The sequence below is a fragment of the Protopterus annectens genome, chromosome 2.part1, assembly GCF_019279795.1.
Source record: "Protopterus annectens isolate FY-2018-M chromosome 2.part1, PAN1.0, whole genome shotgun sequence".
Taxonomy (NCBI): domain Eukaryota; kingdom Metazoa; phylum Chordata; order Ceratodontiformes; family Protopteridae; genus Protopterus; species Protopterus annectens.
In genome coordinates this window covers 670061443-670087223 of record NC_056729.1, presented here as the reverse complement: position 1 = coordinate 670087223, position 25781 = coordinate 670061443, and the positions used below count along the sequence as shown (strand labels likewise).

At 45.0% G+C, this 25781-nt stretch overlaps 1 protein-coding gene across 1 annotated transcript in view; it reads left to right on the top strand.

Moving 5' to 3' along the window:
- Positions 1 to 25781, top strand: part of PCM1 (pericentriolar material 1) — a gene marked incomplete at its 5' end in the record, with an annotated part of 3258627 nt that overhangs the window by 2027893 nt on the left and 1204953 nt on the right. The gene's annotated exons all lie outside the window — the stretch shown is intronic.

Genomic DNA, 25781 nt, shown 5'->3' with positions numbered 1-25781 from the left:
CGCTTTCACAGCCCCTGATACTTTCGAGACGCAGGCCTCTACCGAGACCCATGTGGAGTCTGGCATTCCTCGAGATTCTCAAAGTATTGTACCCGCGGATGTCTCTCCCTTGGATGGGTCAGGAGCTGCTGAGCAGGCACCGGCTTCTGAGGGTGTCTTCAGGCCTCAGCATTTCTATATAAAACTGACGACAGCTTCAAAAACAAAGACAAAAGCAACTTCTAAGACTAAAAAAACGACTCATGAGCCACGTTCTCAGGCCTCTATGCCCAAAAAGCAGATGATCAAAATGGCTGAAGACTTAATTACCTTGATCATGAGTTCCCAACCCCCACCCCCCCCCCGATAAGAGGCCTAGGCAAGACACTGATTATGAATCTTCAGATCAGGTTTCTATTTCTTCTGATTCCTCTTCAGATCAGGAATTTTCTATACCACCCTATGAGGATTCAGATGCAGAGGAATCCATCCCATCTGCATCTCCTTTTCATTAGGAGATTTCTCAGAATCAAAAAAGAGGCTTAGGGATTTCCTTCTTCTCCTCAGCATAGGCCTTTGGCAATACCTCCTGTATTAGACATTGTTTGATTGCGTTTTCGAAATCAAGCATGACTCCAGATTATTTACCTCTGGCTCCTAGCAAGCCAGACAGATATTTACAGGGTTCCTGACTCTCTCAAATTTTTATTCAAAAACCCTGCTGCTGACCCTGAAACTATCTCACAGGGTCCCAAAGGTGTAAAGACCTCAACAGCTAAGAATCCTACCCCCTCTGATAGAGATTCCAGGGCGCTGGATAGATGGGGAAAGAAGGTTTATACGTCTGCAACCTTGGCAATTAGGGCCTTAAACTGCCAGTTTCATATGCTTAAATATCAACAGCATGTTATGGGATTATTGAAACAGGAAAATTATGTTGATTTCTGAATGTGTGGAAAATAAAGAATTACGGATATTATTGCATGCAGCAGAACAGGTTGGAAAGCATGCTTTGCAATGTGGTTTTGATTCCTTGGAGGCCTCCTGCAGGGCCGCAGTTACTGTATCTGTGATTAGAAGGCATGCCTGGCTGAAGGAGCAAAATTTGCCTGGTCATGTTAAAGCTAAATTGTTGGATGCACCTTTACAGCATGATGCTCTGTTTGGTAATAAGGCAGAAGAGGTTTTAAAGAAAATGGAAGACAAAGGTAAGTCTATGCAAACTGTAAAAGAATTTTTACAAGTGCAGCCACCAAGATTCAGTAGACACTGGCCTACAAAAAATTGGTCCTTTCCTGTGTCCAACAGAGCTTCACAGGGCAAATTCAGGTGCTCAGAGGGCTCTAGATACCAATCACAGGATTCTTACAAGTCAAAGCAGTGGGGTGCCTCTACCTCCAAATCTGGAGGAAATAAAGCACAACCCTACAGTAAACAGTCTCAATGACTTCCCTCTGCCATCACCAAGCACTTAGCTTTTGGCAGCCCCCTTAGGGGGAAAACTAGCACTTCATGCTCAAAATTGGCAGTTAATAACCCAGGACAAGTGGGTATTAAACATAATATCCCAGGGATACAGATTTAATTTCCATACCTTGCCAATTACAAACGGTTGGCCAGATCTGCCACAAAATCAATGGGCAGAGGCACAGAAACAAGTTACGTCCCTCATGGATATGGGGGCTATTCAGCCAGTACCAGAGCAGGAAAAAGAACAAGGGTTTTACTTGAGACTGATGTTCTTCGTGTTTCACTGTTGCAGTCATTACATTTGGGTAATCTGCTGGCAGGTTGCCCTCAGTCAGCCTGAATTCCAAAGTCTTGGGTCTTGCGTTGGTTGCTGTCTTCTCTTCCATGACGTCAGGTCGTCAGGGGTATAAAACATGCAGCCAACGCCATTTTCTCCAGTCTTTCTTGCCGCGCGGTGCCCGAAGCAGAAGCATTTCGCAAGTGCCGGTCGGCCGACTACTGAAATATTCGAGTGTGAGTTTCAGAACCGAGGTCTTCACTAAAGCTAAATATCCTGTTGGGGAAACTTATTTCTTGCTTTTTACCGATGTCAGAAAAAGTTAATAATTGTATTACTTGTGGGAAGCAAATACCTCATAAGGATTTCCATTTATACTGTATTCCTTGCCTAGGCCCTGATCACAACGTGCCTGGCTGTCAGTTTTGTGCTAGATTTAACCAACGCAGTATTAAGCGTCTGTATATTTTTGCATCTAAGTATTTTGGAAACAGATTTAGCTACCCATAAATGTCGTCTGATAGCAATCTGACTACCAGAGTTCATAAAAAACGCAAAGAAAAAGACAGAGAAAGGCAGTCGAGATCCAAAACCGATGAAGCTTTTCCTAAGCCAGTCGCCGGTCTGCCGGTACTCAGTGAGGCGCTTTTGCAGCCCCCGATACCCACTACCTTCGAGTCGCAGGCCTCTACTGACACCATTGTGGAGTCCAGCATGCCGCAAGATACTCAAGGTATTGGACCGACGGATGCATCTCCCTCGGATGGGTCCAGAGCCGCTGAGCAGGCACCGGCTTCTGAGGCTGTATTCAGACCTCAACATTTTTATATCAAACCGACAGCTGCAAAACCAAAGGCAAAGACACCTTCTAAAACTAAAGAAACGATGCCTGAGCCACGTGCACAGGCCTCTATGCCTAAAAAACAGATGATCAAAATGGCTGAAGACCTTATTACCTTGATCAGGGGTACCCATCCCCCTCCAGATAAGAGGCCTAGGCAAGACACTGACTATGAATCTTCAGATCAGGTTTCTATTTCTTCTGATTCCTGTTCTGATCAGGAATTATCTTTACCTCCCTATGAGAATTCTGATGCTGAGGAGTCTATTCCATCTGCATCTCCTCCTGAGGATTATTCATTTGGAGCAACCTTGCATACTTTGAGGGAGCATTTTCACTGGGAGAGTCAAGACTTCTCAGAATCAAAAAGAGAGGCTCAGGGATTTCCTTCTTTTCCCTCAGCACAAACCTTTAGCCATTCCACCTGTTTTAGACATTGTGGTTGATGTGTTTTCAGAGTCAAGCCTGACCCCTGACTCCTTACCTCCGGCTCCCAGTAAGCCTGACAGGTATTACAGGGTCCCTGACCCTCATAAATTTTTATTTAGAAACCCTGCTGCTGATCCTGAAACTACTTCACAGGGTCCAAAGGGAGTTAAGGCCTTAACAGCAAAAAACCCTACCCCCTCCGACAGAGATTCAAGGGCACTGGACAGATGGGGAAAAAAGGTTTATACATCTGCAACCTTGGCAATCAGGGCCTTAAACTGTCAATTTCGTATGCTTAAGTACCAACAACATGTTATGGGATTGCTGAAACAGAAAATTATGTTGATTTCAGAATGTGCAGAGAATAAGGAATTGCAGGAATTATTGCATGCAGCTGAACAAGTTGGAAAGCATACTTTGCAATGTGGTTTTGATTCTTTAGAGGCCTCCTGCAGGGCTGCTGTTACTTGATCTGTGATTAGGAGGCATGCCTGGTTAAAGGAACAAAATTTGCCTGATCATGTTAAAGCTAAATTGCTTGATGCACCTTTACAGCATGATTCTCTGTTTGGTATTAAGGTGTATAAGAGGTTTTAAAGAAAATGGAAGACGAAGCTAAGTCTGTGCAAACTGTTAAAGAATTTCTTACAAGTGCAGCCACCTAGATTCAGTAGACACTGGCCTACAAAAAATTGGTCCTTTCCTGTGCCAGACAGAGCTCAAAGGGGCAAATCCAGATGCCCTAAGAGTTCCAGGTACCAGGCTCAAGACACTTACATGGCAAAGCAATGGGGCGCATCCACCTCCAAATCTGGAGGAGATAAAGCGCAAACCTACAGAAAGCAATCCCAATGACTTCCCTCTGCCTACACCAAGCATTTATCTTTTGGCAGCACCCATGAAGTGCCTGGCACCAGTAATTACATTTTGCAGACAAAGTATTCAGATATATCCTTACTTGGACGACTGTCTCATTCAAGCAGAGAACAAGGACACTCTTCTACGACACCTGGCGTTTGTGAAAAGGCTTCTAACATGCCTAGGATACACAGTATACGAAAAGAAATCACAACTGGTACCCTCTCAAAAGATAACATTCCTGGGTGCAAGCTTGAATACAAGTACCCAGATGGCTTACCTCACACCAGACAAACCAAGGCAACTGACTACTTACTTCAAACTGATGGCAACAAAAATCTAGTCTTCTGCAAGACAAATTGTGCAGGCTCTGTGCTTCATGGCATCCTGCGTCCTACTAATTCCATATGCAAGACTGCATATGAGGAAACTTCAGTGGTACCTAAAAAGTTTATTGAGTCAATATTCACACAGTCTGGAAACAATGATTCCTCTCATCCCCTGCCTGCAACAGGAGTTTCTATGGTGGGCAAAGGCCTGTCACCAGAACATGGGGCGGCCCTTCAGTCTATCCCCTGCCAACCAAACCTTTACAACAGATGCATCAGATTATGCCTGGGGGGCCCACATGGCAGAAAGATGCATTCAGGGCATATGGGCACCAAATCAAATGCATCTACATATCAACCCGAAAGAGATGCTAGCTGTTCAAAATGCCCTAACAGCCTTCAAGGACTTATTTCATCCAGGACAACTACTGATAAAGACGGACAACACCACAGTCATATGGTATATAAACAAGCAAGGGGGCACACACTCATACCCCCTTTGCAGATTAGCCATGGCACTGTGGGACACAGCTTTGACCTACCGAATAAATCTTCAAGCTCAATTCCTGCCAGGAAAACAAAACACTCTGGCAGACGATTTAAGCAGTAACCTTATGGATCCTCATGAGTGGAAACTAAATCCACAAGTCTTCAGCATGATAGTAGAGAAATGGGGGAGCCCAGACATAGACCTATTTGCCTCTCCTCAAAATTATCAACTGAAAAGATTCTGCACAAGGACTTATCACAGACAAGCATGGAAAGTGGACGCCTTATCCTTCAGTTGGAAAAACCTATCAGTTTACGCCTTTCCTCTTCTGCCTCTTCTACCCAAGGTCCTAAAAGTCAGACAAGAAGCCAAAGATGATATTAATTGCCCCGGACTGGCCCCGCCAATACTGGTACCCAATCCTAAGGAACTTGTCTCAATACCCAGCTTGGACCTTGCCTCAAAAACCACAACTACTGCTCCAGCAAAACAGTCAGATCCTGCACAATCAACTACAGAACTCTGAACCTGACAGCATGGCTAATCTTGTAATCATACACACGACACCTCTCAGCAAAGCTATGATGGATGTCATTTTGGAAGCCAGAAGGCCTAGTACTAGAAAATCTTATGCTGACAAATGGAAGAGATTCTGTGCTTGGAATCTAGCACAAGGAACTGATACAGCAGAACCGCATATTCCTCAGATATTACAATACTTAACTGAGATGGTTGATAAAGGCCTATCTTTCTCATCAATCAAAATCCATGCCTCTGCCATTTCGGCTCATTACAATACAGAGCCACCAATCTTTTCTCATCCTTTACTAAAGCAGTATCTTAGAGGAGCCAAAAATGTAAGGCCTCCTAGAAGATCACCATTACCTGCATGGGACCTCAGTTATGTGTTGGAAAAGCTCACCCTGCCTCCATTTGAACCAGCTGCTACCGCTGATATAAAGTTCTTATCATGGAAGACAGCTCTGCTACTAGCAATTACTTCAGCAAGAAGAGTTTCAGAGCTACAGGCCCTCATGGCTGTAGAGCCTTTTATCATATTTTACCCAGACAGGGTGTCTCTGAGGACAAATCCTGCTTTTATGCCTAAGGTCATTTCCAGTGTGGCTCTTAACCAAACAATTCATCTGCCAACTTTTTATCCAAATCCGCAGAACAAAGGGGAGAGAATTCTGCATTCCTTGGACGTACACAGACAGCTAAGATTCTACTTGAGCAGGACTAAAGCTCTAAGAAAAACTGAGCAATTACTAGTGTCATATGCTGCAGGATCAGAAGGAAAGGCCATTTCAAAGCAGACAATTTCAAAGTGGATAAGCCATTGCATCCGTTTCTGCTACTTACCCCATGGCAAACCTGTGCCCAAGGACATTAGGTCTCACTCTACCAGGGCTGCAGCTACTTCAGCAGCCTTTCTCAGAGGAGTACGAACCAAGGACATTCTAGAGGCTGCTACTTGGAGTTCTGTTCAGAACTTTACAAAGCATTACCATTTGTCTCTCTACCGCAGGGCAGGCTTTGCCACTGCAGTACTGCAGGGCCTTATAGCCTCACATAATGCTGTTTAGCTCCAGCCTCCCAACCATAGCTTTGGGATTCTACCGAAATGTAATGACTGCAACAGTGAAACACGAAGAACATAGTACAGTTGTGTACATTTACTATAAATGTAGATGTTCGAGTGTATTCACTGTTGCAGTCCAGGTTACCCTCCCGCCATCCCCATGTCATTCTACAGTTTATCTTTCCTTCTCTATCTTCTACAACCTATGTGGTGCATTTGCTTGTAGTTGAAGGTAAAGTTTATGTTTATGTATGTATGTGTATATATATATATATATATATATATATATATATATATATATATATAAATATTTAAAATATTGCTACCTTTTTGGTGGCACCTGACATCAGGGGCAAGAAAAACTAAAGTAAATGGCGTTGGCTGCATGTTTTTATACCCCTGGCGTCATGGAAGAGAAGACAGCAACAGATGCAGGACCCAAGACTTTAGAATTCAGGCCGACTGAGGACAACCTGACAGCAGATTACCCAAATGTAATGAGTGCAACAGTGAATACACTCAAACACCTACATTTATGGTAAGTGTACACAACTGTACTTTCTTGGTACCCAGAAAAGACAATGCCTGGCGCCCAATACTGGATTTATCAATTTTGAACACATTCTTGGACCTACCAAAATTCAAATTGCTAATTTTGCAGCAGCTTCTGCTCATGCTGGGCAAGAATGCTTGGCTAGTGACTCTAGGCTTAAAAGAGGCATACCTGCATATCCCAGTAAGAGAATCGTGCAGAAGATACCTCCGCTTCAAGGCTGGTTTTATGCATTACCAATTCTCTGCACTGCCCTTTGGCTTATCTACTGCGTCCAGGGTCTTTACAAAGTGCCTGGCACCCGTAATTGCATTTTACAGACAAAGAAGTATACACATCTATCCTTACTTGAGCGACTGTCTCATTCAAGCAGAAAACAAGGACATTTTTCTTCAACATCTGGCGTTTGTGAAAAGGCTTCTAACATGCCTAGGGTACACAATAAACGAAAAGAAATCACAGCTGGTACCCTCTCACAAGATTACATTCCTGGGTGCAAGCTTGAATACAACTGCCCAGATGGCTTACCTTACACCAGACAAACAAAGGCAACTGACTCTTTACTTCAAACAGATGCAACAAAAACCCAGTTATCTGCAAGACCAATTCTGCAGGCTTTGGGGTTCATGGCATCCTGTATTCTACTAATTCCATATGCAAGGCTGCATATGAAGAAACTACAGTGGTACCTAAAAAGTTTATGGAGTCAACATTGTCACAGTCTGGAAACAATGATTCCTCACATTCCCTGCCTACAGCAGGAATTTCAGTGGTGGGCAGAGACATGTCACCTGAACATGGGACGGTCTTTCACTCTACCCCTGCCAACCAAACCCTAACTACAGACGCATCAGACTATGCTTGGGGGGCCCACATGGCGGGGAGATACATTCAGGGCACATGGAGCCCAAAACAAATGCATCTGCATGTCAACCAGAAAGAGATGTTAGCTGTTCAGAATGCCTTGACAGCCTTCAAGGACTTACTTCATCCAGGATAACTACTGATAAAGACAGACAACACCACGGTTATGTGGTACATAAACAAGCAGAGGGGCACACATTCCTACCCCTTTTGCATACTAGCCATGGCATTGTGGGACACTGCCTTGACTTGCCAAGTACATCTTCAACCTCAGTTCCTGCCAGGAAAACAAAATACTCTGGCAGACCTAAGCAGAAATCTTATGGACCCTCACGAGTGGAAACTGGATCCACAAGTCTTCAGCATGATAACAAAGAAATGGGGGAGACCGGACATAGATATGTTTGCATCTCTCCAGAATTATCAACTAGATAAATTCTGCACAAGGACCTATCACAGACGAGCATGGAATGTGGATGCCCTATCCTTCAATTGGAAAAACCTATCACTCTACACCTTTCCTCCTCTGCCTCTTCTTCCCAAGGTCCTACTAAAGGTCAAGACAGGAAAAACCAAAAATGATTCTCATTGCCCCGGACTGGCCACGGCTGCACTGGTACCCAATCCAAAGGAATATGTCTCAACTCCCTCCTTGGTACTTGCCTCAAATATCTCATCTACTGTCTCAGCAGAACAATTAAATCCTCCACAATCAGCTGCAAACTCTGAACCTGGCAGCATGGCTGATCATGTAGTTATTCAAACAACACCTCTCAGTAAATCTGTGATGGATGTCATTTTGGAAGCCAGAAGGCCTAGTACTAGAAAATCTTATGCTGATAAATGGAAGAGATTCTGTGCTTGGAACCAAGGGCAAGTAACTGACCGCAAAGCCAAATATTCCTCAGATTTTACAATACTTGACTGAGATGCTTGACAAGGGCCTATCTTTTTCATCAATAAAAATCCATGCCTCTGCCATCTCGGCTCATTACATCACAGAGCCACCGATCTTCTCTCATCCTTTGCTAAAACAGTATCTTAAGAGGGGCCAAAAATTGAAGGCCTTCCAGAAGATCACCAATTCCTGCATGGGACCTCAATTTTGTGTTGGAAAAGCTCACCCTGCCTCCATTTGAACCAGCTGCTACTGCAGATATAAAGTTTTTATCATGGAGAACAGCTTTACTTCAGGAAATCACTTCAGCAAGAAAGGTTTCAGAACTACAGGCACTCATGGCTGTGGATTCTTTTATTATATTTTACCCAGACAGGATGTCCCTCAGGACCAATCCTTCCTTTATGCATAAGGTGGTATCCAGTGTGGCTCTTAACCAAACTATTCACCTGCCAAATTTTTACCCAAATCCACAGAACAAGGGGGAGTGGATTCTGCATTCCTTGGATGTACACAGATAACTAAGATTCTACTTAAACAGGACCAAATCTCTTAAGAAAGTCTGAGCAGCTAGTGGTGGCATTTGCTGCAGGATCAGAGGGAAAGACTGTTTCAAAGCAGACTAGCCACTGCATTCGTTTCTGCTATTTGCATCATGGTAAACCAGTGCCCAAGGGCATTAGGTCATGTTCCACCAGGGCTGCATCTACATCAGCAGCTTTTCTCAGAGGGGTGCCAACCAAAGACATTCTAGAAGCTGCTACTTGGAGTTCTGTTCATACTTTTACAAATCATTATCATTTGCCTTTCTTCTCTAAGTCCAGGGCAGGCTTTGCCACTGCAGTTCTGCAGGGCCTTATAGCTGCTCCTAATGCTATTTATCTCCAGCTTCCCTTCCATAGCTTTGGGATTCTACCCAAATGTAATGACTGCAACAGTGAAACACGAAGAACATAGTACAGTTGTGTACACTACCATAAATGTAGATGTTCGAGTGTATTCACTGTTGCAGTCCTGGTTACCCACACGCCATCCCCCTTTATTCTACAGCTTTTCTTTCCTTCACTATATTCTACAGCTTTTGTGGTGTATTTGCTTTTAGATGAAGGTAAAGTTTATGTTGTGACAGTTTTGACAACTGCATGTATTTATAGTTTTATATATATATATATATATATATATATTTTTTTTTTTTTTTTTTCTCCCCATTTGGGGGTCACCTGATGTCTGGGGAAGAAAAACTAAAGAAAATGGCATTGGCTGCCTGTTTTATATCCCTGACGACCTGACGTCATGGAAGAGGAGACTGCAACTGACGCAGGACCCAAGACTTTGATATTCAGGCCGACTGAGGGCAACCTGTCAGCAGATTACCCAGATGTAATGACTGCAACAGTGAATATACCCGAACATCTACATTTATGGTAAGTGTACACAACTGTACTATTCCCTGCCTCCGGCTCCTAGTAAACCAGACCGATATTACAGGGTTCCTGACTCCCACAAATTCCTTTTTAAGAACCCTACTTTTGACCCTGAAACCATTTCTCAGGGTCCCAAGGGCATTAAGGCTTCTACTGTTAAAAATCCTACCCCTTCTGATAGAGATTCCAGGGCGCTGGATAGATGGGGTAAGAAGGTTTACATGTCTGCAGCCTTAGCAATCAGGACTTTAAACTGTCAATTTCATATGCTTAAATATCAGCAGCATGTCATGGGATTACTTAAACAGAAAATGATGTTGATTTCTGGCTGTGTGGAAAATAGAGTAGCAGGATTTATTGCCTTCAGCTGAACGAGTTGGAAAGCATACCTTTGCAGTGTGGTTTTGATTCCTTGGAGGCCTCTTGCAGGGCCGCTGTAACTGGATCTGTGATAAGAAGGCATGCTTAGCTCAAGGAGCAAAATCTGCCTGATCATGTTAAAGCAAAATTGTTGGATGCTCCTTTACAACAGGACAAGTCTGTCTGGTAATAAGCCAGAAGAAGTTTTGAAAAAGTTGGAAGATAAAGCTAAATCTATGCAAACTGTAAAAGATTTCTTACAAGTGCTAGGCAAAGGCCTACTAAGAATTGGTCCTTTCCAGTACCCACCAGAGCAGCTCGGGTCAAACCCAGACACTCCAAAGGCTCCAGATTTCAGTCATAAGGATCTTATAGAACAAAACAATGGGGTGCCTCCACCTCCAAATCTGGAAGTAACAAGGCACCTTCCTACGGTAAAAAGTCTTAATGACTTTCCTCTGCAATCACCAAACACTTATCTTTTGACCACCCCTTTGGGGGGAAAACTGGCATTTCATGCAAGAATTTGGCAACTAATTACCCAAGACAAGTGGGTTTTCGATATAGTATCTCAGGGATACAGATTTCGTTTCCACATGTTGCCAATCCCAAACGGATATCCAGATCTGCGTTCCAAATCAATGGGCAGAGGATCAGAAACAAGTTGTCCCTCATGAATATGGGGGCTATTCAACCAGTACCTGAAAAGGAAAAGGGACAAGGTTTTTATTCAAGACTTTTCCTGGTACCCAGAAAACAAATAATGGCGTCCAGTTCTGGACTTATACATTCTAAATACATTTCTGGACATTCCAAAATTCAAGATGCTGACTCTACAACAGTTACTGCCTATGCTAGGCAAGGATGCCTGGCTGGTAACTGTAGACTTAAAAGTGGCTTGCATATTCCAATCAGGGAATCTTGCAGAAAATATCTCCGCTTCAAAGCAGGCTATTTGCATTACCAGTTCTTTGCACTGTCCTTTGGCTTATCTACTGCGCCTAGGGTCTTCACAAAGTGCTTGGCACCAGTAATTGCATTTTGCAGACAAAGAAACATTCAAATGTATCCTTACCTGGACGATTGTCTAATTCAGGCAGAAAACAAGGGCACTCTTCTAAAACATCTGGCGTTTGTGAAAAGGCTTCTAAGTTGTCTAGGATACACCATAAAACGAAAAGAAATCACAACTGGTACCCTCTCAAACAATTACATTCCTGGGTGCAAGCTTGAATACAACTGCCCAGATGACTTACCTTACGTCAGAAAAACAAATTCAATTATTGACTTATTTCAAACAAGTGGCCACAAAAACCCAGCTATCTGCAAGACAAATTTTGCAGGCCTTGGGGTTCATGGCTTCCTGCATTCTAATAATTCCATATGCAAGGGCTGCATATGAGGAAACTTCAGTGGTACCTAAAAAGCTTATGGAATCAACATTGTCACAGCCTGGAAACAATGAATGTTCATCGTGTTATACTGCTGCAGTACACTTGGGGTTATCCTGTCATCAGGCGGTCCCGCAGTCGGCCGAATCCCAAAGCCTTGGTCCGGTGTCGGTTGTCGTCGCTTCTTCCCTGACATCAGTGCGACAGGGGTATAAAAGAGGCAGCCGACGCCATTTTCTTCAGTCTTTCTTGCTGCGCGTTGCCCGAAGCAGAAGCAGTTCGCAAGTGCCGGTCGGCCAGCTCCTGAGATTTTCGAATCGAATTTCAGCCCGAAGTCTTCTCTAAAGCTAAGTACCCTGTTGGGGAAACTTTTCTTGCCTCAGACCGATGTCAGACAAAGTTAATAATTGCATTTCTTGTGGGAAGCAAATACCTCATAAGGATTTTCATTCTTATTGTATTCCTTGCCTTGGCCCAGACCACGACGTCTCTGGCTGTCGGTTTTGTGCTAGGTTCAACAAACGTACAATTAAGCGTCGGGCAGATTTCGCCCAGCATTATTTTGGCAGAAAATGTAACTATAGCATGCCATCGGAGAAACCGACATCAGCAATGATTAAAAAATGCAAGGCTAAGGACAAGACAGCCAAGGCCAAGACCAGTTACCGAGGCCTCAGCCAGGCATGACACCGGTTCTCCGGTTTTCAGTGAGGCGCCTCCGCAGCCCCTGACTACCGCTGATTCAGAAATTCTGACGGCCTCCCAGACCGAAGCAGCTGGGCCTCAGGAACTGGTTCCACCTCACCCCTCGGACGTCAGCCCTGACGGTGATCCAGAAATTTTGGATAGGCCTTCGGTTTCTGAAGGTGTCTTCAAACCGACAACTATCTCTACTAAGTCTTATGCTAAAGCTCCCTTGAAAGTTAGGAAGCCGGGTCCACCCCCCCCCCCCCCCCACAGGCCCCTATACCTAAAAAACAGATGCTTAAGATGGCTGAGGATTTAATTACCCTTATCAGGGGATCCCAACCCCCACCTGACAAAAGGCCTAGACTGGAGGAAGATTATCCTTCCTCTGACCAAGCATCCATTTCCTCAGGCAACTCTGAGGACCAGGATTACTCTTTCCCTCCTTATGAAGACTCAGATGCTGAAGAGTCCATTCCCTCTGTCTCCCCCCCTGAAGACTACTCTTTTGGGGAAACTTTACACACCTTGAGGGAACACTTCCACTGGGAAGGCCAGGATTACTCTGACTCTAAGAAAAGACTCCGTGAGTTTCTTCTTCTTCTTCCACAGCATAGACCCCTAGCAATTCCTCCAGTTTTAGACATTTTGGATGATGTTTACTCTGAATCTAGTCTAAACCCAGATTCCTTACCTCCAGCACCAGCTAAACCAGACAGATACTACCGAGTTCCTGATACTCATAAGTTTCTATATAAAAGTCCTACTGCAGACCCAGAAACCATTTCCCAGGGTCCCAAAGGGGTTAAGGCCTCTACTGCTAAGAATCCACTTCCTTCTGAAAGAGATTCCAGAGCATTGGAAAGATAGGGAAAGAAAGTGTATACGTCTGCCACTTTGGCTATGAGGGCCTTAAACTGCCAATTCCACATGCTAAAATACCAACAGTACTTGATTACACAGTTAAAACAGAAAATGACCCCTCAGACAGATCAGCCTGATTTCAAAGAGATGCAGGATTTGCTGCATGCAGCAGAACAGGTGGGAAAGCATACCTTACAGTTTGGTTTTGATTCATTGGAAGCCTCATGTAGAGCAGTTGTCACAGGGTCTGTAATACGTAGGCATGCTTGGCTTAAAGAACAAGCCTTACCAGAACATGTCAAAGCAAAGTTATTGGATGCTCCATTGCAGAAAGATGTGTTATTTGGTGTCAAAGCAGAGGAAGTTTTAAAGAAAATGGAAGAAAAGGCAAAATCTATGCAAACAGTTAGATTTCTTACAGGTACAACCTCCTCATTTCAGCAGAAACTGCCCATCAAAAAACTGGTCCTTTCCTGCATCAAACAGACCCCAAAGAGGTGGGTACAGACGCCCAAGGGGCAGAGGCCAGCCACAAGGTTCTTTCAGGCCAAACAACATCTCAGAGGGGAGACGAAAGATCTCAACCCTTCAGGAACAAACACAATGACTTCCCTCTTCGCCTGCCAAGCAAAATTGCTCTGGCAGCACCTTTGGGAGGAAAACTGGCTTTATTTCCACAAAATTGGCGCATCATAACAAAGGACAAATGGGTTCTGGATATTATTACCCGAGGCTACAGATTTAATTTCCACACTTTACCACGGATGAGAGGTATGCCAAATCTGCCTCCAAACCAATGGGCAGAGGCACAAGCGCAAATTTCAGCTCTCATGGATATGAAAGCAATTCAAAAGGTACCTACAAAGGAGCAAGGTCAAGGTTTTTACTCAAGACTATTTCTAGTCCCAAGGAAGGACAAAGCCTGGAGGCCCATTGTAGACCTCTCAGTTCTAAACACATGCCTGGAGGTACCCAAATTCAAAATGCTCACACTTCAGCAGCTTCTTCCCATGCTCGGCAAGGAGTCTTGGCTGGTAACGTTGGACCTCAAAGAGGCATACCTGCATGTCCCTATCAGACAAGATTGCAGAAGATACCTCAGATTCTTGGCAGGTACAACGCATTATCAATTCTCTGCACTGCCCTTTGGCTTATCTACTGCGCCCAGAGTATTTATGAAATGCCTGGCATCAGTAATTGCATATTGCAGACAACGAGGAATACAAATTTACCCATATCTGGATGACTGCCTGATCCAAGCGGACAGCAAGGACATTGTATTACAGCATCTGGCATTTGTAATAAAGCTGCTCAGTTGCCTAGGGTACACAGTAAACAAAAAGAAGTCAAAGCTAATATCCTCGCAACAAGTAATATTCCTGGGTGCCAGCTTAAATACAACGGCCCAGATGGCATTTCTCATGCCAGACAAACAACAATTGACTCAGTACTTCAAAAAGATGGCAACTTTTACCCAGCTCACTGCAAGGAAAATCCTGCAGGCATTGGGGTTCATGGCATCCTGCATTCAACTACTCCCATATGCAAAGCTGCATATGAGGAAATTACAATGGTACCTGAAAAGTGTATGGTCTCAACACAGGCACAGCCTCGAATCAAGTATACCTCTCATTCCATGCCTTCAGAAAGAGTTCCTATGGTGGGCTCAAGCATGTCAAACAAGGGTCTTCCTTTTGTCTTACCTCCAGCAAACCAAACTATGACAACAGATTCTTCAGACTACGCCTGGGGAGCACACATGGCAGGACAGTGCATACAGGGCAAATGGTCTGCAAAACAAATGCATCTTCACATCAACCAAAAGGAGATGCTAGCTGTGCAAAATGCACTGACAGCCTTCAAGGACCTCTTGCATCCAGGACAACTACTAATAAGGACAGACAACACCACAGTGATGTGGTACATAAACAAACAAGGAGGAACACACTTCTACCCTTTATGCAGACAGGCAATGACCTTGTGGAACACAGCATTGACTTACCAAGTACAACTGCAAGCACAATTCCTGCCAGGAAAGGAAAACATATTGGCAGACGAATTAAGCAGAAATATGGCAGATCCTCATGAGTGGAGACTACACCCACAAGTATTTTCAATGATAACTCAAAGGTGGGGATGTCCAGTTATAGATCTATTTGCCTCCCCCAACAATTGCCAACTACAGACATTTTGCACAAGGACTTATCACTCCCTAGCCTGGAAAGTGGACGCCCTATCATTCAGTTGGACAGCATTGACAGTCTATGCCTTCCCACTACTACCTCTATTGACCAAGGTATTATTGAAAGTCAGATCAGAGAGACCACAAATGATCCTCATTGCTCCGGACTGGCTACGCCAGCACTGGTACCCATTACTAAGGAACTTGACACTCAGCCCTCCATGGATCTTGCCTCAATTCCCACTACTGCTGACTCAGAAAAACTCTCTGATACTTCACAGCCAGCTCAGAACTTTAAATTTAGCTGTATGGAGAATACCTTGAATTATCAATCAACACTTCTCTCAAAGGACGTCCAGAATGTCATTTTGGAGGCCAGAAGGCCCAGCACCAGAAAAACTTACTCAGACAAATGGAAAAGATTTTGTGCATGGAACCAGGCTAAAGGCCAAAATCCTTGGATACCTAACATTCCTCAAACACTGCAATACTTAACTGAGATGCTACACCAAGGCCTTTCATTCTCATCCATTAAGATCCATGCTTCAGCCATTTCAGCTCAATATAATACGGATCCTCCAATTTTCTCACACCCTTTACTATGGCAGTTTTTCAGAGGGGCTAAGAATATAAGACCCCCCAGAAAGCCCCCAACGCCAGCTTGGGACCTGAACTTCGTTTTAGAAAAATTAACACTGCCTCCTTTCGAACCAGCATTCTCAGCGGAACTAAAATACTTGTCTTGGAAAACAGCTTTGTTGCTGGCTATTACCTCAGCACACAGGGTCTCAGAACTACAGGGACTTATGGCAATGGAACCTTTCATCATTTTCCATCAGGACAGGGTCTCTTTACGAACTAACCCTACCTTTATGCCAAAAGTAAGTATCAAGTGTGGCTTTGAGTCAGACCATTCATTTACCCACCTTTTATCCAAACCCCCAGAATAAAGGAGAAAGACTCCTTCACTCTTTGGACGTTCAAAGACAGCTACGTTACTATTTAGATAAGACAAAGACCTTCAGAAAAACTGACCAACTCTTTGTATCCTATGCTGCAGGTTCACAAGGAAAGGCTATTTCAAAACAGACCATCTTCAAATGGATAGCACATTATATCCGCTTTTGCTACTTGCACCATGGGAAAGCAGTGCCTGTTAATATTAGGTCCCATTCTACCAGGGCTACAGCAACCTCAGCAGCCTTTCTCAGGGGGGGTTCCAACCAAAGACATTCTGGAGGCAGCTACTTGGAGTTCAGTGCACACCTTTACCAAGCACTACCACCTTCCTTTATACTCAAAAACCAGAGCTGGTTTTGCCACTGCAGTACTGCAGGGCATCCTAGCTTCGCCTAACCCAGTTTAGTACCAGCCACCCATCCATAGCTTTGGGATTCAACCCAAGTGTGATGACTGCAGCAGTAGAACACGATGAGCATAGTACAGTTTTGTACCTACCATAAATGTAGATGTTTGAGTGTATATACTGCTACAGTCCAGGTTACCCTCCCACCATCCCCTCTACATACCAAGGTGTTAGTTGTAGCTCCATGTTCATCAATCAATTGGATGCATGTCTGTATGGTGTATTTGCTAATAGCTAGTACTATTGTTTATCTACTAAGTTATTTTTGCATAGCTTTTATATTGCCTTCCTAGTTAGGGGCACCTGACATCTGGGGCAAGAACAACTGAATAAAATGGCGTCAGCTGCCAGATGTTCTTCATCTCACATTGCTGCAGTCATAACCTGTGGGTAGTCCGCTGTCCTCGGTCGGCCCGAATACCAAAGTGTTAGGCTGGCGTCGGTCATGGTCGCTCAGATCTGGCGTCAGTACGCCGTGGTATTAAAGCGCATGACCGACGCCATATCCTCAGTCTTTCTTGCCGCATGGTCCGAAGCAGAAGCAGCGTTTTGCAAGTGCCGTTCGGCGTCCTGAAATTTTCGTATTCTGAGTTTCAGACCGAAGACCAAGTTGGGCTAAGTACCCCGTTGGGGAATATTTTTTGTCTTTTCTTGCCTCAGTTAAATCCGGATGTCAGAAAAAGTGAATAATTGTATTTCTTGTGGGAAACAGATACCTCATAGGGATTACCACTCTCTTTGTATTCCTTGCTTGGGGCCTGAGCACGACGTAGTCGGGTGTCGCTTTTGTGCTAGATTTAATAAGCGCACCATTAAACGCAGGTTAGATTGTGCTAGGCTTGTCTTCGGTAAGCGGTGTAATTACAATATGCCGTCGGATCTTCAGACGCCCGCTACCGCTAAGAAGCGTAAGGACAAATCGTTAAAGTCCAAGCAGGATGAGTCGTCCGTTACGGACGCCGGTTCTTTAGAAACTACGGTGGAATCTGTAGATCCAGCCGAGGTTTCAGCTGAGTCTCAGGGGGAGCCTTTAGTTTTGCAGGATGTGGCCTCTCAGGAGTCGGGACAGGCTGAGGGGGCCTCTCAGGTTTCTGTAGTCCCTCCTTTGCATAAGGTGGTTAGGCCTTCTACTTCTGTCTCTAAGGTACCTTCCAAGGTCAGGCCTGGTTTGTCTTCCTCTGGTGTCAGCCCTAGTTCTGCAGGTTCTGTGCCTAAAAAGCATATGCTGAAAATGGCAGAAGATTTAATTACTTTAATCAGGGGTTCCTTGCCCCCGCCAGATAAGAGGCCTAGGGTAGAGCCAGAGGTGGAAGGATTGGAACATTCTTCAGATTACTCTGAGTCTTCGGCTGAAGACATTCAGGATTTTCCTCCTTATTCTGATTCGGATGCAGAGGATTCTACTCCTTCTGCTTCCCCCCCAGAGGATTTTTCCTTTTCTGAAATCCTGCATTCCATGAGAGAGCATTTTAAGTGGGAAGGTCAGGATTTCTCAGACTCTAGAAAGAGACTTAGGGAATTTTTGTTTTTACCACAGCATAGGCCCTTGGCTATACCCCCTGTTTTGGATGTTGTTCAAGATGTTTTCTCTGAAGCTTCCCTAAATCCTGATTCTTTGCCTCCTGCCCCGGTCAAGCCTGACAGGTATTACAGAGTGCCTGTGGCTCATAAATACTTGTATAAAAGCCCGAGAGCTGACCCAGAAACTATTAGCCAGGGTCCTAAGGGAGTCAGAGCTTCTGTTGTAAAGAATCCAGTTCCTATGGATAAAGATTCTAGAGCTTTGGATAGGTGGGGTAAAAAGTGTATACCTCTTCCACTCTAGCAATGAGGGCTTTGAATTGCCAGTTTCATATGCTGAAGTACCAGAACTTTCTCCTGAGTCAGTTGAAATCTAAGGTTGATGCTTTGGCAGAGGGCATTGAGTGTAAGGAATTGCAGGATTTAGTTCATGCCTCTGATCAGGTGGATAAGCATTCTTTGCAGTGTGGTTTTGATGCTCTTCAGGCCTCTTCCAGGGTGGCTGCCACTGGATCAGTTATTCGTAGGCACGCCTGGCTTAAGGATCAGAATTTGTCAGAGCATGTTAAAGCTCGAATTTTGGATGCTCCCCTTCAGTCTGAAGTTTTGTTTGGTTCTTTTGTGGAGTCAGTTTTGAAGAAAATGGAAGACAAAGCTAAGTCTATGCAAACAGTTAAGGATTTTTTACAGGTGCAGCCCCCTAAGTTTAGCAGAAATTGGCCTACTTAAGGGATGGGCTTATCCTCCTCCTGATTTACAGTCTAGGGGCAGATCAAGACGTGGTAGGGGCAGAGCTCATGCTCAAGGTTCTTTTCGACCTAGGACGTGGAGTTCCCCTGCACAATCTTCAGGTGAAGGCAGGGGTCAGCCTTTTCGTAAACAGACCCAATGACCTGTATCTCCAGCTGCCAGACCCCTCCTGTCTGGCAGCTCCTCTGGGAGGAAAGTTGGCACATTTCAGGAAAAATTGGATTTTAGTCACTCAGGACAAATGGGTGTTGGACATTATAGCTCGAGGCTACAAGTTTTATTTTCACACCTTGCCTCCTTTCAAAGGCATGCCAGACGTTCCTTCTCAGCAAAAGGTGGAGGCTTACAAACAGATTTCTTTACTTCTCAACATGGGGGCTATCCAGGGGGTACCTCCGTCAGAAGTAGGCCTAGGATTTTATTCTCGCCTGTTTCTTGTACCAAAGAAAGGAAACACTTGGAGGCCAATTCTGGATTTGTCTATTCTCAACACATACCTGGACATTCCAAAATTCAAGATGTTGACTTTACAACAGCTTCTGCCTCTTTTAGGCAGGGATCACTGGATGGTAACTCTGGATCTCAAAGAGGCTTATCTTCACATTCCTATCAGGCCCAGCTGCAGGAGGTTCCTGCGTTTTCGGGCTGGGACTTTACATTATCAGTTCTCTGCATTGCCCTTTGGCTTATCTACTGCGCCCAGGGTGTTCACAAAGGTCCTGGCACCAGTGATAGCCTTCTTACGGTTAAGGGGAATACAAATCTGTCCTTATTTGGACGATTGCCTGATTCTGGCTCAAGACAAAGTCGAGTTACTTCACCATCTACAGTACGTTATGGCAGTGTTAAGGTGCCTAGGGTATTCTGTGAACGAAACAAAGTCCAGTCTAGTACCCTCTCAGGACATGTGCTTTCTGGGTGTGAGACTGAATACAGCTTCTCAGATGGCATTTCTGACCCCGGACAAACAAAGAAATCTTACCCTTTACTTCCAGCAATTGTCTCTACGGTCCAGGCTGACTGCAAGGACAGTCCTTCAAGCCTTGGGGTTCATGGCATCTTGTATTCTGGTGCTTCCCAATGCCAAACTGCATATGAGGAAGCTACAATGGTATCTCAAAAGCGTATGGACTCAACACTGCCACGATTTGGACACTGTCATTCCGATGATACCTTGCATCCAAAGGCAATTTTTGTGGTGGGCTCAGGAATGTCACCTAAACAAGGGACTCTCTGTGACCCGACCAGAGGCGAGTCAGATCTTAACGACAGATGCCTCAGACATGGCCTGGGGAGCACACTTCAATGGAAAATGGGTTCAAGACACGTGGCCTGCCAGACTACAACATTTGCATATCAACATGAAGGAGATGTTAGCAGTCCAATTTGCATTGATGGCTTTCAAGGATTTACTTCACCCAGGACAAGTGTTGATTCAGACAGACAACACAACAGTCATGTGGTACATCAACAAGCAGGGGGGTACCCATTCGTACCCTCTTTGCAGACAGGCTATGATTTTGTGGGAGATTGCTCTCAGTATGCACCTCACCCTTCAGGCAAGGTTTCTGCCAGGAGCACAGAACTCCTTAGCAGATGTTTTGAGCAGACAGATGGTGGATCCCCACGAGTGGAAATTGGATCCTCATGTCTTTCAACAGTTGACGGTGGCATGGGGGACTCCAGACATAGATCTGTTCGCTTCTCCACTGAATTACCAACTGCCAAAGTTTTGCACAAAGCTATTTCACCCAAAAGCTTGGAAAGTGGATGCTCTATCATTCAGTTGGAACTATCTTCACGTTTATGCATTTCCCCCTCTGCCTCTCCTTCCCAAGGTGCTCCTAAAGGTCAGACAGGACAAGCCTTGCATGATTCTGATAGCTCCAGATTGGCCACGGCAGCACTGGTACCCTCTGCTGAGGACTTTGGTATGGGAGCCTCCTTGGCCTTTGCCATTAATTCCACACCTTTTGTCCCAGGCAAGCAATCATTTCCGCAATGTCAGGATTCAATCCCTGCATCTGACAGCCTGGCATATTCTGTTTTAGACCCTGGGGGGTCTCAGCTTCCTCAACAAGTTCTGAATGTCATTTTGGAGGCCAGACGGCCTAGTACAAGGAAAGTTTATGCAGATAAATGGAGGAGATTTTTTCTTTGGAGCAAAACAAAGAGTTTTGATGTTTCAGTGCCTAATTTGAGTGTTTCACTTCAGTATCTTACAGAATTATTAGACAAGGGTTTGTCTTTCTCCTCTGTAAAAGTTCATGCTGCAGCCATTTCTGCTCACTATGATTATGACCCACCATTATTCTCTCACCCTTTGTTCAAGCAATTTCTTAGAGGGGCAAAGAACATAAGACCCCACGTAGAGCTCCTACTCCTTCCTGGGATCTCAATTTTGTGTTGGAAAAGCTCACTTTACCTCCTTTTGAACCTGCAGCTACTTCAGAGTTGAAGTTTTTGTCTTGGAAGACTGCTTTTTTGTTGGCCATTACGTCTGCTAGAAGGGTATCTGAATTACAGGCTCTAATGGCAGTTGAACCCTTCCTGATATTTCATAAGGATAGGGTCTCACTACGTACTAATCCTACTTTTATGCCTAAAGTTGTTTCTAATGTGGCCTTAAACCAATCTATTCATCTGCCTACATTTTATGCTGATCCCCAAAATAAGGGGGAGAAAATTTTGCATTCTTTGGACATTCACAGGCAGTTACGTTATTATTTGAGCAGAACTAAGGGGTTCAGGCAGTCCCAACAGTTATTCATTTCTTTTGCCTTGGGATCTCAAGGAAAACCTGTTTCAAAACAAACTATTTCTAAGTGGATTGGGCATTGCATTGCTTTCTGTTATTCTCATCATGGCAAGGAGGTTCCGGCTGGAATCAGACCTCATTCCACTAGGGCTACGGCCACTTCTACTGCTTTTTTAAGGGGAGTAGCTACTAAGGATATTTTGGAGGCAGCTACCTGGAGTTCAGTGCACACTTTCTCTAAACATTACCATCTTCGTCTTTATTCCAAATCTAGGGCTGGGTTTGCCACTGCAGTTTTACAGGGCATGTTAGCAGCTCCTAATGCTATCTGATTTTACCAACCTCCCTTTACCTTTGCTTTGGGATTCTACCCACAGGTTATGACTGCAGCAATGTGAGATGAAGAACATAGTACAGTTTTGTACCTACCATAAATGTAGATGTTCGAAGATCCACATTGCTGCAGTCTAATTTACCCTCCCTCCTTCCCCTCTGTAGTTTGGGGTGGCTGTGTGGTTTGTGGTGTATCTATTGTTGTTATATTGGTGATTGGGAATTTTTCTATTTTTGGCTATGGCCTTTTTCTTTAAGGCCTTCTGACATCTGGGGCAAGAAAGACTGAGGATATGGCGTCGGTCATGCCCTTTAATACCACGGCGTACTGACGTCAGATCTGAGCGACCATGACCGACGCCAGCCTAACACTTTGGTATTCGGGCCGACCGAGGACAGCGGACTACCCACAGGTTATGACTGCAGCAATGCGGATCTTCGAACATCTACATTTATGGTAGGTACAAAACTGTACTTTTTATACCCCTGATGACCTGATGTCATGGAAGAGGAGACAGGAACTGACGCAGGACCCAAGACATTGTTATTCAGGCCAACTGAGGGCAACCTGCCAGCAGATTACCCAAATGTAATGACTGCAACAGTGAATACACTGTAACATCTACATTTATGGTAAGTGTACACAACTGTACTTTGTCTCTCCCTCCCTCTTTCGTTTACAAAAAAAAAAAAAAAACTTTTCTCTCTATCCTTTCTTTTCAGGTTGTCAGAGAAAATGCAAGGTTTTAAAAAATACACTTCCTGTGGGTGGAATATTCCTTTGTCTGATGCCCACAGGGAGTGTGTTTATTGCTTGGGACGTACCCATCTTGAGGCCCCTTGCTCTATTTGTCAAGCCTTCCACCCTGAGCTCTAGTGGACAAGGAGGAGCAATCTGGTACGTAAAGGGCTGTTTCTTCCTTCCTCCACCTCGGGGGTGCCTTCAATTTCAGGTGCTCAACCTCCTCCTAAGAGGCCTAAGGAGACCCAAGAGGTCAGGAAGTATTCTCCTACGTGGTCATCCTCGGAGCCTCCCAAGAAGGCTCCAAAATTGTCTGAATGGACTCTGTCTTCTGAGAGTTCTGTTCCAACTTGTTCCAACTTCTTCCCCTCTGCCCCACTCATCCTCTATTGTCCCAAGGCCAAGTGTCTCCTCACTGGCTCAGGCTGTGTCAGCTGTTATTTGGGTGCCAACAGGGCAGGTTCCTAGGTCCTGATCTTGCTCCCCCAAGAGGTCTTCGAGACCCCAGTCATCAGCTTCTTTCAGGTCTTCTCAGAGCCTATCCTGTAAGAACTTCAGCAGGCTGATGAGGCAGTTCCTTGAGGCTCAGATTCAGATTGGGCTTGTGTCCGCTCTGTCCACATCTGAATCCGAGAGAGTTTCACCTTTTTGACCTTTGACTCCTCTGATTCACCCTTCAGTTTCGGAGTCTTCAGTGTCAAAGTGTCAGGACCGATAGAGATTTCCTCTTCGTCCCCCGACTGTTTCCTTGACCCGCTTGGTACCTTTGGCTACAGTTCCGAGCATGTCTCAGAGCTGTAGCATTAAGGTCAGTTTTGGGGGGAGGGTGTTGACTCTGAAACTTTCAGAACCTTCACTTTCACTTGGAGCTTCGGTTTTCACCAGCTCTGCTCCAACTCCCCCTTCGGAGCAGGGGGCTCAAGCTGTCTGGGCAGTGTCTGCTCTTGTGGCTTCAGCTTCGGGTATGGGAGCTTTCAGTGGTTCAGTGCTCTTTGGCTTTTGAAGTGGTGGAGAGGGTTTTCGCCTCATCAGGGGTGACCCTTGACGCTTTCGGCTACGGTACTTCACCCTCCTTATTCTGGTTTGGTGCCCGAGGCCTCCAGTCTGCCACATGGACAGCCAGTCCCTCAAAGCCTCCACACTGTCCTTACTTTGGAACCCCAGGCATCTGCTATAACTCACTGGAGTGTCCCACTGAAGAGGCTGTGTAAAAGGAGACACGTTGATTCTCCTACGGCTTCGGTTACCACAGACATAGATTTCGAGGAAGGAGAAGGGTCCACATAGTCCCCTCCTGGTGGCATCTCCATTGGAGACATTTTGGAAATCCTGCACCAGTGGGCTTGTTGTACAGCCCAAAACACTTCCCCAGAGGAATCTGTGTTGTGGAAGGCTTTTGGGTGTGGCCATCTACTACCTTGGAATCCCCCACGCCCCGGCCAACCCACTGATCCAGCTAGTGTCTACCAGGGCTTGGAAAGAACCGGATACAATAGAGCCAATCCCCAAACGAGAGAACAAGATTCTTGGCACCCCGTCAGTTAAGTCAGGTAAGTTGTGTTGATGTTCTTTGTTTTTCACTGTTGCTGTCATCACATTTGGGTTATCTGCCTGCAGGTAGCCCTCAATCGGCCTGAATACCAGAGTTTTGGGATTTTTGCGTTGGATGCTGTCGCTTCTTCCATGACGTCAGGTCGTCAGGGGTATAAAACATGCAGCCGACGCCATTACATCAGTCTTTCTTGCTGTGCAGTGCCCGAAGCAGAAGCAGTTTGCAAGTGCCAGTCGGACGCCTCCTGAATTTTTTATTTTTCGAGTTTCGGACCTGAAGTCTTCTAAAAGATAAGTACCCCGGTGGGGAGCCTTTTTCTTGATCTAACCAGAAAAGTCAAGTCAGAAAAAATTAATAATCGTCTTGCCTGTGAAAAGCAAATACCTCACAGAGATTTTCATTCTTACTGCATCACCTGTTTAGGCCCAGACCACGACGTTACTCACTGTCGGTTTTGTGTCTTGTTCAACACCCGGACTATTAGTCATCGGGCTATTTTTGTTGCTAAATTCTTTCGCTCTTGATCTCCGTATTCCAAAATGATTTTGATAAGCCATCAGGCTTCCAATCCTCTGAAAAAGCTTTAGGGTAAAGACTGAGACAGACCTCGTAGGTCCAAAACTGCCGACGATGCTACCGTTAAGCTAGTCGCCAGTCTGCCAGTAATCAGTGAGGAGCTTTCGCAGCCCGATACCCACTTCTACAGATTTGCAGGCCTGTACTGAGACCCATTCAGAGTCCGTTATGCCGCAAGATGCTTTTTCAACTATGGAACCTGCAGATGTCTCTACCTTTGATGGGTCCAGAGCCGCTGTGCAGGCGCTGGCTTCTGAGGGTGTTTTCAGGCCGTCCGATTTTCATATTAAACTGACGACTTTGTTTCAAACCAAAAACACCGAATTTCTCAGGCCTAGAGTTCGCGCTATGCCTAGGAAACCATTGACCGAAGCGCATTCTCAGGCCCACATGCCACAAAAACAAATGCTTAGAAGGCTGAAGACCTTATTACTTTAATTAGGGGAAGTCAGCCTTCCCCCTCAAAAAGACCAGGAACTGATTTTCCTTCTGATTCTTCAAACCAAGAGTCTGATAACTCTAACCCTTTATACCCTTATCTACCTATGAGGATTCTGATGCAGAGGATTCCATTCCCTCTGCTTCCCCACCAGAAGATTTTTCTTTTGGTGAAACCCTGCATACCCTTAGAGAGCATTTCCGCTGGGAGAGCCAGGACTACTCTCAGTCCAAAAAGAGACTCAGGGAGTTTTTAAACTTGCCTCA